The sequence below is a fragment of the Triticum aestivum genome, chromosome 3A, assembly GCF_018294505.1.
Source record: "Triticum aestivum cultivar Chinese Spring chromosome 3A, IWGSC CS RefSeq v2.1, whole genome shotgun sequence".
Classification (NCBI taxonomy): Eukaryota; Viridiplantae; Streptophyta; class Magnoliopsida; order Poales; family Poaceae; genus Triticum; species Triticum aestivum.
The window spans coordinates 138,512,032-138,526,873 of record NC_057800.1 but is presented as its reverse complement, the minus strand read 5'-3'; the positions used below and the strand labels follow the sequence as shown (position 1 = coordinate 138,526,873).

At 45.9% G+C, this 14,842-nt stretch overlaps 1 protein-coding gene across 1 annotated transcript in view; it reads right to left on the bottom strand.

The window, feature by feature from the left end:
* The window catches only part of LOC123056853 (uncharacterized), a 50,525-nt gene that overhangs the window by 933 nt on the left and 34,750 nt on the right, over positions 1–14,842 (bottom strand). The gene's annotated exons all lie outside the window — the stretch shown is intronic.

Sequence of the window (14,842 nt, the reverse complement as noted above, 5' to 3'; positions counted from 1 at the left end):
GGGGATATTTTCCCGGATGTTTCCCCCCTTCACCGGTATCACCTCATACCGCGTTAGGGCACCCCTTGCACCGATACTTGTCATGTCATGCATCGCTATGCATATGTTTGCTTGATATTTATTGTTTCTTCCCCCTCTTCTCTCGCTAGACACCGAGACCGACGCCGCTGCTACCCAGTACGACTACGGTGTTGACGACCCCTCTCTCTTGCCAGAGCAACCAGGCAAGCCCTCCCCATTGATCACTAAATATCGCCTACTCTTCTCTCTACTACTTGCATTAGAGTAGTTTAGCATGTTACTGCTTCTCGTCAATCCTATTCTGGTGCATAGCCTGTCATTGTTGCTACAACTGTTGATACCTTACTTGCAATCCTAAATACTTAGTATAGGATGCTAGATATCATCAGTGGCCCTACATTCTTGTCAGTCTGCCATGCTATACTATCGGGCCGTGATCACGTCGGGTGTTGATCACGGGTAAATACCTACATATATGCATACTATACAGGTGGTGACTAAAGTCGGGTCGGCTCGTTGAGTACCCGCAAGTGATTCTGATGTGGGGGCTGAAGGGGCAGGTGGCTCCATCCAGGTAGTGGTGGGACTGAGTTCCCGACGGCCCTCGACTATTACTTTGAGGCGGAGCGACAGGGCAGGTTGAGACCACCTAGGAGAGAGGTGGGCCTGGCCCTGGTCGGCGTTCGCGGATACTTCAATTAACACGCTTAACGAGATCTTGGTATTTGATCTGAGTCTGGCCACTGGCCTATATGCACTAACAACTACGCGGGAATAGTTATGGGCACTCGACGTCGTGGTATCAGCCGAAGCCTTCGTGACGTCAGCGACTAAGCGGCGCGCGCCGAGTTGGACCGCGTAATGCAAGTTCCTTTGTAATGGAGGTTGCTAGGTCTGCTCACCGGCCGCCCTCGCAACGTGTAGGTGTGCAACGGGCGACGGGCCCAGACCCCTGCGCCATAGGATTTAGACCGGCGTGCTGATCTCTCTGTTGTGCCTAGGTAGGGCTGCGACGTGTTGATCTTACGAGGCCGGGCATGACCCAGGAAAGTGTGTCCGGACAAAGGGGATCAAGCGTGTTGGGAAATGTGGTGCACCCCTGCAGGGAAGTTAATCTATTCGAATAGCCATGATCTTCGGTAACAGGACGACTTAGAGTTGTACCTTGACCTTATGACAACTAGAACCAGATACTTAATAAAATACACCCTTTCAATTGCCAGATACAACCCGATAATCGCTCTCTCACAGGGCGACGAGGGGAGGATCATCGGTTAGGATTATGCTATGCGATGTTACTTGGTGAACTTACCATCTACTGTCTTCTTCTGCTGCAAGATGAAGGTGGCCAGAAGCGTAGTCTTCGATAGGACTAGCTACCCCCTTTTATTTCGGCATTCTGTAGTTCAGTCCACATATGCTACCCCTTTTCCATTTGTTACCAATGCATACATATGTAGTGTAGCTCCTTGCTTGCGAGTACTTTGGATGAGTACTCACGGTTGCTTTGCTCCCCCTTTTCCCCTTCCCTATACCCGATTGCTGCGACCAGACGTTGGAGTCCAGGAGCCAGACGCCACTGTCGATGACGACTACTACTACTCGGGAGGTGCCTACTACTACGTGCAGCCCGCTGACGACAACCAGGAGTAGTTTAGGAGGATCTCAGGCAGGAGGCCTGCGCCTCTTTCGATTTGTATCCCTAGTTTGTGCTAGCCTTCTTAAGGCAGACTTGTTTAACTTATGTCTGTACTCAGATATTGTTGCTTCCGCTGACTCGTCTATGATCGAGCTCTTGTATTCGAGTCCTCGAGGCCCCTGGCTTGTAATATGATGCTTGTATGACTTATTTTATTTGTAGAGTTGTGTTGGGATATCTTCCCGTGAGTCCCTGATCTTGATCGTACACGTTTGCGTGTGTGATTAGTGTACGGTCAAATCGGGGGCGTCACAAGTTGGTATCAGAGCCGACTGTCTATAGGAATCCCCCTTCCGACTCCATGGTCGAAGTTGAGTCTAGTCATTACTAAACTTTTACTAACATGGCTGTGTGGCTTACGGTCCCACATCGCCATTGGGTGGTAGTAGGATCTTTTATTCCTCTTCTGTACTCTGGGACTCTGATCTCTCTTCTATTCGGGTTAAAAGATTTTGCTAACTCTAACTCTAGGTTCTCGTAATTACTTTCTTCCGGAGAACCCCTTACTACAGATGATCACCTGCTACACCAGAAGATTCAGAAGATACCCTCCTATGTTATCCCGAAAACTTGTGCTCATTGTGTTTGCAATTCCCTTCCACCGTCAACCCCTATAGATAACTACATGCACTTGCCATTCTTACATTCAATCCCATTGATCTTGTTATTACAAGATGCCCCGAACTACTCTTCGTTATTCCGAGAATCCTTTGAGCTTACTGCCTTGCAGTTCCTTGTCACCTGAATACCCCTACGGATAATTTTGTGCACCTATCGAGTATCCGCTCATCCTTAGTTGATTCACGTACTTCCCTAAAGGTCTTCGAAATACCATTTGATATTCCAAAAAATCCTCAAGAGACTATTGTTCTTGAAATCCTTGCTTGCTTGCATTATGGTTAATCCCATAAGTCTAGTAATCTTATTGGCACCCTTTGTCACTATTATTTTGAGTACATTAATTCGATATGTCTGCGAATGCTCGCAATCATCAAGCAATTAGAATTCTCCCCTTCGGCTTAGACGTCACTCCGGGCATGAGCTGGGTCTCGACCAATCAAATTGCCATCGATTGTACCTCTAAGGCTATTCAACCTATCCATCCCTAATCAAAGCATTGCTTTTGATCCCTTGTCTTGGAATTCATAATTTCTTTGCATTTGAGCTTTGAGTTAGTCAGTTGTTTCTATAATCCGATGCACTTGCATTCCTTCTTCCTTTGATAGAGTACCGATACTCACATCAGCTCCGTTGTAGACCACCAGGCCTCTTGTTGGATTATTATCCGATAGTGTCCTTCATATTCAAATAACCTTGTGAGCCTTTTCCACGGAGATATAAAGCCTTTGGTAAATTGTATCCTTTGCTTTCTCAACCATGCTCTATTTTCGAGCTGGTGGTATTTACTATTGAAGCATGTGGTATATGCTTCCACGATACCCTGACGGGTTGAACCTATGCCATCCTTAATATGTGTGAACTCGAAAGTTTTCACGAGTCATACTCTTCTGGTATTTTGCTAGATAAAATTTCAACACTACGACTTCTTCGAAAGTGAGAGGTGAATGGAAGGTTATACATTGAAGAATTGGGAGTCGACCTTGAACTTTGTGTTCATGCCCATGGACACGATGTAGATCCTACCATAGAAGCTTCTTGTAATAATAACTATTTCGTTGATATAATATCATATGGTATCTATGAATTGATCCTATGCAACCGTGGTTCCGACCTTATTTTCTCTTTGATCCCATTTCTCGGACAAGTTAAAGCACTTGTCTTTTGCAAGTCAATACACCAGTCCAACCTCTACTTTGATCTACCGTCGAGTATTACCCTCTGGTATCTCGAGAATATCTAAGAACTGTGTTGCATCTTATGAGTCTTCATCAGCTATTATTTCTCACAGATTCCAATTTTTCTCGGGTTCTGAGTTGTTAGTCGCTCAAGAACACCGGTAAGTGAACCGATTCCGCACTCTGGTTTGATAACTCTAAGTAATCTTCGTTCCTTATGAGTTTAATAATCCTTCAAGTCATTCCTAGCCTGATCGGCTATATCATTATTGTGCTAAATTTTAACTGTGCTACCTGGTCCTTCTTCCCGGAGCACAATTTTCGACGATGAGCTAAGCTTACGTCGATCTTCCTCATCATGTCATTTTGCCTTGAACAACAAACTTGGTTTGGAGTTTGTGTCATACCCTTGGTTCCAATAACCTTTCGCTTCACCATTCATTTGACTCGATGTCATCACTGATCGATTACATATTGAAATCTCTCGACAAATGTGTCATGATCATCATCAACATTCTGAGCTCTTCCAAGATAACTATTGAATTCTTGATGAGAAATACCCCCTTGCCCCTCGATGATCTGTGTTATCATCGACAACATTATTGCCTCCCCTCCGACACAAACTTGATCATGTTATGGAGCTCCTTGCTATCCAGCTTATGTTATGATCTACCTTGGGTACCACTGTCTTTTATGTCAAGAATGTCGCGAGAATTTCACCACCCCTTAGGAATTCTTGATACAAGTGATATTTATTACCATCACCATTCTTTTCTTGGTCCCCGTGACATTTCTAACCGGAATACTGACAAATGTTCTGTGATGTGTAAATTCAAAACTTCTAGCAACCCTATTGCTTTGGCGTTAATGGTCGATAGCTCCATTCTAAGTATATTTCTTATTGAATCATCATTCGAACATTGATCGTGATACTTAGTCCAGATTTCCGGGTGCACCTTTCTATCATTGTTCAATTGTGTATGTTTTCATCGAACATACATCATTATATCATTTGATCTGACTAATGTTATCTCCTTGTCCACATAATTGTGGAAATCAAATTTTGTTAATCTTGATGAATTGTCGCTGAGTCCATCAGCCACCCCCTCGTCATTTCCTTGGTTTAATGGTGAACTCTTGTTTCAGAACTCGCTTCCATGGCTCATTTCTCGAGGATCTTACAATGTCATCTCGTCAATTTGTGTCACACCTTTTTCTTCTCAGGCATCCTGACTCTGAGGTATCCTGACACCAATCAGATCTGAATCTCGGTCAGATATGATGGTTAAGATATATTTGGAAGAGTTATAACATTGGTCTAATATGACCCGGTAAGGTGATGTCGTGCCTGGCACACCTGGCCGGAGGACCTGTTGTTATAGTTTCCTTTTTAGCAAGGTTATCTATTCTTCCATGAGGAAAATTGTAAGACTTATTCTATGAGTTGTTCCTGAATGGATCCTTTGAGTATCCGAAGTCTGACCTTCACCTGATGACCATGTCAATGCTATCTCGAAGCATATCTATGATACTCCGATCATCAACGAGAACTTTGAGAGCACAATGCTAAATTTTCCTTATCAATTATCCAAACACTATTGTATGGTTAATATCATGAAATTTCTCTCACCTTACCTAAAGAGTTTTCTACATTATATCCGGTCATGGATATCATGCTCTGCTTGTCCTTGGGAAGGATATACCCTTGAAATATATGTTTAAGCACATTTTCCTTTCCATTCTTCTATTTAATTTGATAATCACATTTTCCTTTCCATTGTTTTGTTTAACCTTCTTGAGGTTTATATGATCTAAGCAGTAATAAGTCACTGCTTTTGTAAGCACCTTGGTGTACAACTCTGTCAGTAAGAACCTATTACTATTGATTGGTGACATTTCGATATCCATCGATGGATGAGAACTTTGCCTAATGGTCCGCCTCGTTCAACGAGCAGGAGAATGGTTCTCTTCGTCCCTCGCCCTTGGTACCGATGTTGTGCCAACAATGACTGATAGGCTATCCTCTGGCATGCCTTGTTATCATGACTGTGCAAGATATCACCACCCTTTCTACTTTTAACCTACATGGTGGGCCCATAACCCACAGTTCCACAGGATCGAAACCTGACTCTCTTGTACACCCTGTTGTCCAAGTTATCCCTCGCGCTTGACTTCGTATATGATTCACGGACCACCTGCCTAGTGATCTATTTTGGTATCAAACACAATACTTATTCTAGTTGCTATGAACACCTTTCACACCCTATAATAGGCATCGAACGATTGCCTGCCCACTCGAAACTTCCCATGATACCTCTGTACTTTGCTCTCGATATTTTCTTAAGTTTCAATTCGAGAGTTACTTTCTGCCACCTTCCACGATATTATCGACCAGATAGTCAACCTTGCAGAGGTTCGTTTCCCCGGAATACCCACCCTTTATTCTTCGTAAGTACGATGGAATTCCCGAAGAAAGGATGTCGACTTCATCATGATGAACTGAAGCAGAGGACTGAAGACCTCAAGTAATGGATCGACCTCTTCAAGAAGAGCAACCAAGACCCAGAAGATTCATTATAATTTCGAAACCTAGTCTTTCCCTCTTACTCCCCCTCTTAAAATCTCGGGATGAGATTTCTTGTAGTGGAGGAGATTTGTGACGCCCGGATAATCAAGCTACAGTAAACCCTGGTTAATGATGCTAGGTCATCATGATTAAAATTTGCTAAACTACACTCATTTCAAACTTAGTTCAAATAAAAATTCAAATAACAATTCAAGTTATAGTTTCATAAAACAGCGAATTAAAAATGTTCAAAAGGTTACAAATATTCACTAGCTAATTAACAAACAACATCCAACATTTTAAAAAATATTTAATTGCCCTAAAACAATTACAATAGTGACCAAAACAGCCCCATTAATACAAATCCATTTAAACAAATTTCAAATGAATTCAAATGCTCCTCAAACTTTTGTGGCAGTGAGATATATTGCCTAATGATTGTTGAGATCAATTTCACATTTTACAAAATTTGTTTGGCGTGAAAAGTAATTTCAAAACAAAAAATAAAAATGAAAGAGAAAATAAAAATAAAAATAAAAGGAAAATAAGCAAAAGGAACCCCCCTCAACTGGGCTAGGCCCAGCTGGGCCTCGAGCCAGCCAGTCGGCCCACCACACGCCCCCTGGCCTATATGGCCCTACTTCCCCCCACCCATCGAGGGAAACCCTAACCTCCCACCCTCTTTCCACCGATCCCGATCCGCCCCGGTTCTGGATCGACGCCGCGTCGACGCTTGTCATCGCCGCACTGATGTCCTGCGCCCGCGCAGCCGTCGGGCCTCGTCGGACGCCTCGCCCTCCTCCCGAGCCCCCCCCCTCGCCGCGACGCCTCGGACGCCGCTGCCTCGACCTGCTAACTGAGTTTTAATATATAAAAAAATGCTAACTGAGTTAGCTAATGTCTCACTGACGTATGGGACCCACACCTTAATTAATCCTTGTTTTAAAAGAAAACACTGTTACAAGATACAACCTATGGCAGAACGCCCCATCTAATTATCCACTAAAAGTATGTTCGATATGTGTGAATGACACATGGGCCCCATCTGCAGTTTTGACCAGTCAATAGTCACAAAGTTGACTGTTGACTGAGTTAACTGGACCCTCCTTGACCCCACCTGCCAGCCACACATACATTCTGTTGGGTATAACTCTGGGTACCCGTAGCATTTTATTCTTTTAATTTCGAATTAAAATTAAAATCAGAAAAATAAAAAATGATTTAAAACTTTGAAAAATCATGTAAAATAATGCGTAGCTCGGATGGAAAAACTTTTTACATGAAAGTTGCTCAGAACGACGAGACAAATCCGGATACGCAACCCGTTCGTCCGCCACACATCCCTAGCATAGCGAACACGCAACTTTCCCCCTCCGTTTCATCTGTCCGAAAAGGCGAAACACGGGGGATATTTTCCCGGATATTTCCCCCCTTCACCGGTATCACCTCATACCGCATTAGAGCACCCCTAGCACCGATACTTGTCATGCCATGCATCGCTATGCATCTGTTTGCTTGATATTTATTGTTTCTTCCCCCTCTTCTCTCACTAGACACCGAGACCGACGCCGCTGCTACCCAGTACGACTACGGTGTTGACGGCCCCTCTCTCTTGCCACAGCAACCAGGCAAGCCCCCCCCCTTGATCACCAGATATCGCCTACTCTTCTCTCTACTGCTTGCATTAGAGTAGTGTAGCATGTTACTACTTTCCGTTAATCCTATTCTGATGCATAGCCTACAACTGTTGATACCTTACCTGCAATCCTAAATACTTAGTATAGGATGCTAGATATCATAAGTGGCCCTACATTCTTGTCAGTCTGCCATGCTATACTATCGGGTCGTGATCACGTCAGGTGTTGATCACGTGTAAATACCTACATATATACATACTATACAGGTGGTGACTAAAGTCGGGTCGGCTCGTTGAGTACCCGCAAGTGATTCTGATGTGGGGGCTGAAGGGGCAGGTGGCTCCATCCAGGTAGTGGTGGGCCTGAGTTCCCGACGGCCCCTGACTGTTACTTTGAGGCGGAGCGATAGGGCAGGTCGAGACCACCTAGGAAAGAGGTGGGCCTGGCCCTGGTCGGTGTTCGCAGATACTTCAATTAACATGCTTAATGAGATCTTGGTATTTGATCTGAGTCTGGCCACTGGCCTATACGCACTAACCAACTACGCGGGAACAGTTATGGGCACTCGACGTCGTGGTATCAGCCAAAGCCTTCGATACGTCAGCGACTGAGCGGCGCGCGCCGGGTTGGACCGCGTAACGCAACTTCCTTTGTAATGGAGGTTGCTAGGTCTGCTCACCGGTCGCCCTTGCAACATGCAGGTGTGCAATGGGCGATGGGCCCAGACCCTTGCGCCATAGGATTTAGACCGGCGTGCTGACCTCTCTGTTGTGCCTAGGTAGGGCTGCGACGTGTTGATCTTCCGAGGCCAGGCTTGACCCATGAAAGTGTGTCCAGACAAAGGGGATCGAGCGTGTTGGGAAATGTGGTGCACCCATGCAGGGAAGTTAATCTATTCGAATAGCCGTGATCTTCGGTAACAGGAGGACTTAGAGTTGTACCTTGACCTTATGACAACTAGAACCGGATATTTAATAAAATACACCCTTTCAAGTGCCAGATACAACCCGGTGATCGGTCTCTCACAGGGCGACGAGGGGAGGATCATCGGTTAGGATTATGCTATGCGATGTTACTTGGTGAACTTACCATCTACTCTCTTCTTCTGCTGCAAGATGGAGGTGGCTAGAAGCGTAGTCTTCGATATGACTAGCTACCCCCCTCTTATTTCGGCATTCTGCAGTTCAGTCCACATATGCTACCCCTTTACCATTTGATACCAATGCATACATATGTAGTGTAGCTCCTTGCTTGCGAGTACTTTGGATGAGTACTCACGGTTGCTTTGCTCCCCCTTTTCCCCTTTCCTATACCCGATTGCTGTGACCAGACGTTGGAGTCCAGGAGCCAGACGCCACTGTCGATGACGACTACTACTACTACTCGGGAGGTGCCTACTACTACATGCAGTCCGCTGACGACAACCAGGAGTAGTTTAGGAGGATCCCAGGCAGGAGGCCTACGCCTCTTTCGATCTGTATCCCTAGTTTGTGCTAGCCTTCTTAAGGCAGACTTGTTTAACTTATGTCTGTACTCAGATATTGTTGCTTCCGCTGACTCGTCTATGATCGAGCTCTTGTATTCGAGCCCTTGAGGCCCCTGGCTTGTAATATGATGCTTGTATGACTTATTTTATTTGTAGAGTTGTGTTGTGATATCTTCCCGTGAATCCCCGATCTTGATCGTACATGATTGCGTGTATGATTAGTGTACGGTCAAATCAGGGACGTCACAGCATTCCATCGGGGCCAGCCGCTCGATTACGTTTCATAGAGAAGACAACAAGCTTGATATCTTCCAAGGAGAATCTAGCAGTCAAAATTTTCTTATCTTCAATATCTAAACAAGCAGGAACAGGAATATTTAGGGAGATAGGTAAAAGGTCTACAGGACCAAAAAGCTCTTTATAGAACTTGGTAGCATAGTCCAATAGCTCCTTATCACCCTGGATAATAACCCCATCCTGCACAAAATGAAAGATCTTGTTCTTTCTTTTCCTACCGCTCGCCTTAACCATAAAATATCTAGTGATGTTATTCCCTTCCCTGAGATCTCTCTCTTTAGAGCGCTGATACCATTTGATTTCCTCCTCTCTCAAAATCTTATTCAGACTACACTGAAGGTCTTTCCTAAGTTCATAGTCAGCTATTGATAACCCAGTTAGCTCACATCTCCTATCAAGATCATCTAGTTGAGAACTTAGAGTGTTTCTCTTTTTCCTATAAGCCCCCTCCACATTGAGATTCCAGCCTTTCAGGCATCTTCTCAAATTCCTCATTTTCTGCATTCAAATGGCCAAATTATCCTTGCCATTAACATTAGAATGCCAAATTTTATTAACTACATCAGCAAGATCATCTCTGGTAAACCAACATAATTCAAAACGAAAAGGTTTATTAGCTGTAACGGCATTAACCCCGTTATGCATAAGCAAGGTTGCATGGTCAGAGACACCTCTAACCAGTGTCCTGACAGTAACTAGTGGAAATTTTAACTCCCAAGCGGGGCTAACTAAGATCCTATCCAACTTAACAAAAAGGGGATCAATCTGGTTATTCAACCAAGTAAAATTTCGCCCAGAAAGCTCAAGCTCCTTCAGGCCCCAATGCTCAATAATAGAATTGAAAAAAAAGACCACTTAGGAAGCTTCTTGGCCTTGTTCCTATCCTTGCTCCTCCTAATGATATTAAAATCACCGCTAACAACAAAAGAATGATCATTACACCCAAGCATATGCAAAATCAATCAAGAATTCTTCTTTGTCTCTGGAGTGAGCAGCTCCGTAGACATTGACCAGATTCCATTTGAAACCCGTCTCTTATTCATAAGAGTCATCCTAGTCAAGTATTTACTAGCTACACAAGTATCTATTTCAAATAAATCTTCTCTAACCCCCATAAGCAAGCCACCCGAAGCACCAACAGATGGCCGCCAAAGCCAAATAAAGGTGAAACGGCCGCTAACCCCAGCCAGCCAGGGGTCAGCGAACGCGCGCTTTTTTGTTTCTTGAATACAAACAAATTCTAGCTTATGCTCTGAGATAGTTTCTGCAAGAAATCTTCTCTTTTCAGGTTCCTCTAATCCTCTAGCATTCCAAAAAATACCAGCCATAAAAAAACTTTATATATAGTCAGGTATCATTACCAACACTACAACGAACCTTTGGTTTAACATTGTTATTCAAGAGAAAGATGAAGCCGTGTACGTTTGGTCACTTGTAAAAACCATACTTCTTCTTATTTAAAGAATGAGGCAAACCTTATGCCTCCGTTCCAAAAAAAAAAAAAAAAAAAAATGGAGTACACGGGCAGCATTCAGTGCAGGAACTAGGCACGACCACGCCCCCAGAACATCTACGGAACGGAAACTAATGACAAGAAAAGACGGCCAACAGAAGTCTAGGCCCTCCAGGCCTCCACCATTGAGGCCATTGACCAACGTCGCCATTTAACCTGCTTGATGCATGGGGCGATCAACCTCCTTGTCAAAAGACTCCCTTGTTTCATTCCACGAGCCAGGCGACGAGGACGACGATGCCATTCAGCAGAGTGCTCTCCCTGTTTATGTACACGAAACTGCTCACTCTGCATACACACGTACATGCGCTAGAGTACACGTGAATCGGGCTGTTGACTGGGAGTCCGCGTGCGTGATCATGGGCACAGGGCTCGATCCCTGGTCAAATCTCGAGGTCAAGGTGGCTCCGACGTGAGAACCCGAAAACGGCCGCAGCGCTCCAAGCATAGATCAGGGGGCGTGACGGCCGGTGTGTCCATGCTTCGAGCCGTGCCACTTGCAAGTAGGAGTAGTACGCACTTACTCCTACGTGTGCATGCAGTGACAGTTCGACACACACAACACGAAAAAGAAGGCCAGCTCCTCCGTCCATTGTCCAACCTCTGACTCGTGCCTGAGCCGTGTGTGACTGCAGGTTGATCCAACTCCAAGGGAGACAATTTTAAGGCTGCGCCGGGAACAGGCCTGCGTGCTTCCGGGCGCCGCATCCGGAACCAACTAAACAATTCTATCACATGGCGGACGCGATCCACAACGAGGCAGGCGGGTGCAACGGTTTAACCGGATGTTACGACGCCCAGCACGGCATCCTAGAAAAGGACCGTCTATTTTCTGCACTTTCCTGCATCACGCGTGGAACGGAACGGAAGAATCAAGAAACGGATCGAGCCAAGGAAGATTGGGCCTTTGGGATGAACGTTCGTATATACTGGAACTGGGACTGGATAGCTTAGCCAGTCACAGCCTGGAACTTCCAGCAATGGATATATCTTGCCTCCTCTGAACTTGATCAGGATGTTTCCTACTGCTGGCAATGTGCCGTTATGATCAGCTGCTCAAACCAGCAAAGGCACGCAAGCTGTAGTTGTACATAAATGCTCAATGGAGTAAATTAATAAATACATTTATTGCGATCGATGTTTCAATGGAGTAAATAAATACTCTGCCAGACTTTTAACCTGACGTGCTGCCTCGACCGCGAGCTACCGGGGCCCTGTCAGCCGGGCGCGTGTATGTAGATGGATACGGCCGTCGGAAATTCTGGTCGACTTCTGCTGCCTCGAGCTCGAGCGCGGGGCCGGTTGCAGATTAACCGCACGCACGTACGCACGATTCGAGCACCAGGAGAGGGCGCGTTCGTCGTCCTACGTGCTGGTAAATTCTTGCACGGAGAATGAAGCAACCGTATAAAATTCGGAACGATCGAGACCCAATTTTAAAAGATTCAGCAGCGTAAAGTTGCAGTACGGTCAACTCGCCTTGCCGGATTTGGCTCTTGCAGGTGTAAGCTAGTGCGCTGATTACCCGAGCATATGACGGCGCAGTTCGTGACTTTTGTGCTACGAAATCTGTGCACTCGTTTCAGGAGAGGAAAAGGCTTGGTTGCGGAAGAAATGAAGGGATGCCAGTGCTGATTCAGAGCATTTTTTATCTGGATACCAGTACTGACTCCTGGTACACTCATATTTGGATATATCGAGAATTATTTATCTGGATACCAGTACTCCGGATGCACTCATATTTGGATGTCGAGCATTGTTTATCTGGCGTTGCAGATAGATTACGTTCAGGCAGTTGGCGGTTCTTGGAGACCGCGCAGATGACGATAGAGAGCATGGTGCGGCCGTGCTATACCCATGTGCCCGTCAGGAGAGAGGTTTATCTGCCAAGAACAAGCACACAGTTATGCCGGATGTGGGCGGGACTCCATACTCCCTTTCGGACTAGCTTTCACTTCGTCACTTGATCAACCAAAAACCTCGGGCAGCAGCTCTTGTCTGTTTCGGAGATGAAGTTCTACGAATTTTTTTTCAATCAATTCATTTTTAAATAATAAAAACAAAAATACTAACGCCCACACGTGTGGGCGTTACCCAACTCGTTCACACACCTGGATCGTCGTTCATTGTCTTTTACACGAATCTTTGACACGAAAAGATGGATTTGATGTGCCACGTAGGACGGGGCTGATGTGTGGGTGTTGAAGAGTTTGCCTATACGCCCGCACCACGCTGTTTGCCAGCTGCATTGTGTGGGCGAACTGATTTTCACCCACACAGCCACCAACTAGGTCATGCGCATGTGGGCGAACTGCTTTTCGCCCACACGACACTACTACCTTGTGGATGGCAACTGCAGTTACGCGAACGTGGCAACTCGGTACACACACATGGCAACTGTGGTTCTTTGCTACATGGCAACTGCAGTTACGCGAACGTGGCAACTCGGTACACACACATGGCAACTGTGATTCTTTGCTACACGGCAACTGCAGTTGCGCGTACGTGACAGCCAGATAAACACACATGGCAACTGTGATTAACAGCACATGGCAACTATGGTTGGACCACACGTGGCAACTAGGTAAACACACATGGCAACTACTGTTTTGACCATATGTGGCAAGTAGTTAATCACACACGGCAACTACGGTTTGATTACACGCGGCAACTACCATAAATTAGACATGGCAACTATAGTTAACCAAAACAGATAGAGTTGCCATGCTTTTACAACTACACTTGCCATCCCGGATAACTACATCTGCCAACTAAGATGGCAACTAAATCGTCATCCCGCGGGGTACCTAACGTAGCTGCGTCAGGACGTGTGGGCATTTTTGCTTCGTGCCACACGCACGGGGTGGAGATGAGTAGTATTTTTTGGGCGTGTGGCACGAAGTAGGCGCGCCCACACGTATGGGCAATTCTAATGTCCGCCCACACACAGCTCGTGTGGGCTGCCTCCTGCTCACACCGCACACGGTGTGTGGGCACATGTCGTATATGCCACACATGTGGCAGTTATCGGCGCCCTAATAAAAATTACATCCAAATCCGTATACCACCTAGCGACGACTGCAAGCACTGAAGAGAGCCGAAGGCGTGCTGTCTCCATCGCCCTTCCTTGACCGAAGCCAGGCAAAACTTATTGTAGTAGACAGTCAGAAAATCGTCGTGCTAAGGGCATCTCCAAGGCGAATCTGCAAACCGCCAGCATCCGTAAGGACCGCGTAATCCATCCAACGCGGACCTATATCAGTCCACGATGTGGTCTGGACGTACTTTATCCCGCAAACCGGAGACAAACGTGGGAGAGCTTTAAGGGAGTCCGGACACCAGACACGTAGAACTTCGACACCCCTAGCACACCCAAAACCCTTCCCGGACCCCACACCTTCATCCTCCCCATTTTCTTTCCGTCCTTCTTTCTCTCTTGTCTTCGCCGTAGCTCCACCACCCCGGTCGCTATGCCGCACTCCTGCCGGAACTCTACATTTCTGTCACCTCCAGCATTTTAGCTGGGCTCCACCCTGCTTCTCCTTCGTCGCCGTTCAACCCCTATCCTCCGACCGCCCGCCAGGTACCATCCTCTACTGGTATACTCACCATGCCCGGCAACTGCTCGATGAATTTCCGGAGCTAAAAACTATTTTCCCTTCTTTCTAGCAATGGATTTCGATTTGGAGTACATGTATGAGCACTATGTTGAGTCATCCGATGGCTCATCGGACGAGGAGTACTCAAGTGAGACGACGATGATGTAGGCGGTCCTTGAAGATGCGGAGCGTGCAGAGGAGCATGTTCTCAATTTTAAGAGTGCTCAA